Source organism: Cyprinus carpio, unplaced genomic scaffold (genome assembly GCF_018340385.1).
Source record: "Cyprinus carpio isolate SPL01 unplaced genomic scaffold, ASM1834038v1 S000000745, whole genome shotgun sequence".
Lineage (NCBI taxonomy): Eukaryota > Metazoa > Chordata > Actinopteri > Cypriniformes > Cyprinidae > Cyprinus > Cyprinus carpio.
The window spans coordinates 23,009-25,939 of record NW_024873474.1 but is presented as its reverse complement, the minus strand read 5'-3'; the positions used below and the strand labels follow the sequence as shown (position 1 = coordinate 25,939).

The 2,931-nt window shown below is 41.5% G+C and overlaps 1 long non-coding RNA gene across 1 annotated transcript; it reads right to left on the bottom strand.

The window, feature by feature from the left end:
• Positions 1 to 1,018: 1,018 nt before the first annotated feature.
• Positions 1,019 to 2,680, bottom strand: LOC122143097. Its single transcript, XR_006158952.1, has 3 exons — positions 2,400 to 2,680; positions 2,096 to 2,274; positions 1,019 to 1,999 (listed from the first exon to the last, which is right to left on the bottom strand). It is a non-coding gene; the product is annotated as an uncharacterized LOC122143097 (long non-coding RNA).
• Between the last annotated feature and the right edge of the window lie 251 nt (positions 2,681 to 2,931).

The following is a 2,931-nucleotide window of genomic DNA, read 5'->3' as shown; positions in this document are numbered from 1 at the left end:
AGTAAATCCCTATGGCTATACCCACCCTGAACCTAAACCCTACCTGTTAGTAACCCCAGCGGCTATACCAACCCTGGCCCTAAACCTACCAGTTAGTAACTCCTATGGCTATACACACCCTGGCTCTAAACCTACCCGTTAGTAACCCCGGGTGGCTATACCCACCCTGGCCCTAAACTTAACCATTGGTAACCAACTGTGGCGTAACCCTGGGTAAAACCCTAATCACTCTAACCCTGGGCTGCTTAACCCTGGGTCACATTGGGAGGCTTTTGATCGGGAGGTCGTGCCCACAATCAGTGTAGGATGAGAGGGGATGCGTGCTGTTGTGAACTTGGCCTGGCTTGGATGGGTCTTTTAGTGGTCAGTGGACGGATGGACCGAGCACAACCAGGTTCAGACCTTAGGTTTGAACCTTGGACGTTTCATTCCTCTAACCTAACCTAACCCTAACCCTAACCCTAACCCTAACCTAACCCATTAGGAGTATAAGAAGGACAGTGCATGTACCGATGTTGAACTATGTTTCAGCTTCTGGATCTCATTCGTTCCTAATCACTCTAACCCCTGGGCTGCTTAACCCTGGGTCACATTGCCCTCCAGATGACAGCCCGAATTCTCTTAGCCTTGTTGTAAATACTAAGAGAACAGAAATCATGTGATTTATAAATCTTTTGGACATGGCTCATGTTGTTGAGGGTCATTGGAACATGATTCATGTGGTTGAGAAATGTTTAGGGCCATTGTGTGGGTGTGTTGGTTTTCGGAGGGGTCGGGAGGTCGTGCCCGTGATCAGATGTAGAAATGAGAGGGGATGCGTGCTTGTGAACTTGGCCTGGTTTGGATGGGTCTTTAGTGGTCAGTAGACGGATGGACCGAGAACAACCAGGTTCAGACCTTAGGTTTGAACCTTGGACGTTTCATTCCCCTACCCTTTCCACCCCCCAGACACATCATTTTAGCCCCACCCATCCTAACCCTACCCGTTCTACCCCTAATAAATTATATGGAGAAGTATTACCCATGAATATTAATAAATACTATAAAAACCTTAATAAATAACCCTCATTATTAAAAACAATACTCGTGCATACGTTTAAAAATCTCATTATCTGTGGTTCAACGATAAAAATGACCAAATATATTGGTGGTGAAGTAGTGGGCCTAGGCCATGGGGGCAGGCCTTGGCCGAGGCAGGAGAGCGGCCAGAAGGAGTATTGAAGGACTGCGCATTACCAGAGCGGGACTGTGCTTCAGCTCTTGGATTTTTTCTAATCCTAACCAATCTGCATCCCTGTTAAACTTAAGGCGATAACAGAGAACAGAACCTGGGGGCTTCACATTAAAAAAGCCTCTGCTGCCCTCTGGTGGAAAACTTGAGACACTGACGTTCAGGACAAACCAGTGGAGTCTTTTGCTGTTCTACTCCTAATTTGCTTTAGTTCATTTAAAGTGAAAAGTGAAAGTGAAAAGTCAAACTATATGTATATGGCACAAATTATTGAACAGTAATGCAATTTGGGGGAAAACACACACAGTTTTACACAAATATTGCAACACAAGCTGTTTAACGTTCAAAAGAAATGACCAAAACAGAATAGAAGAAACATCAAAAATAAAATAAAAATAAAATGTCACCGGTAAATAAAATAAACTTACATATAAATATTTAGAGAACGTGGCTATAACTGTGTATCGTTGTGTTGTGCTATACTACTAAATGCTGTGACGCTTTTTATACATGAAAACTACAACAAAAACTTAGAAATAAAGCCAACTGAACACTTCTTCCTAACCAACCATTTTTCTGAGCCTATCAAGTTCTCTCTTCTGGAAGAGTTTCTTTTGTCTCTCTGTAATGTGATTTTTTTTATTTTTTCTACAATGTATTGCTTGAATGTTGCTTTAAATCCCACAGGAGTCCAGTCCTCCTCCCAGACGCCCCTGGAAACCCCTTTGTTGAGGACCCTCACCGTGTTTGTCTCCAGGTTTCTCCGATCTGACAGAAATATCAGGAGGTTGTTTTTAGTTTCATGTGACATGACTTCTATTGAGAGAACCTGTCAAACAGTTAAGAGGCTTAAAGCGCTCTCACCTTCAGCACGTCCATCATATAGCTGAAGAAGGCCTGCTGCCTTTCAGTCAGCTTCTCGCATGCATTGGATCTCTCTGGCCAGAAAGGCATCAGGATCTTGTCCAGCTCTTCAGACCATCTCTGCTTCCGTTCAGGAGTCCAGTCGTTTTCCTTTAATTATCTGAAGTACTTGTAACGACCTGGCTCAAAGTCACAACATAAAGAGGACACAAAATAAGTTTCAATAAAGAAAATATAAATTTATTTCAGGTTAATCAAATAATGTCTAGGGACAAAATGTTAAAGAATAATAAAAGAAACAAACCAAATAACTGTCGGAAATGGGGTTTGTGGACTTGTGGAAAACAAATGGGAACATCAAAATATCAACCCACTCTTCAAACAAAGACACAAAAACAAAAATGAGAGCGAGTGAACTCCGTTCCATGAGCCTCTTAAATAGGCGTGCCACAGGTGCAGCCCATGATCAGCACTGGAGTCCTACCCATCAAGGAGGAGCCTCTGTCCCTGCAATCTCACAACAACAAAAAAAAAAAAAAATAAAGGTAAAAGGGACAGGGCTGTAACATGTCCACCCACAAAATGTTAAATAATCTCAAATTATTCAACACAAAATTATTGAATATTAAAGTGTCAAAACTTAAAAAAAAAAAAAAAAAAAAAAAAGGCAATAAATCAATATATACAACATATATATACCTACTTATCAATAGACAGCTCCTAAGGTACCAGCTACGCTGCAAAAAGACGGATTATGATCAGTCATCACTTCAATTGGATTGCCGCTACTCAAATAAACCTCAAAATGCTGAATTGCAAAAATAAATGCCAAAGCC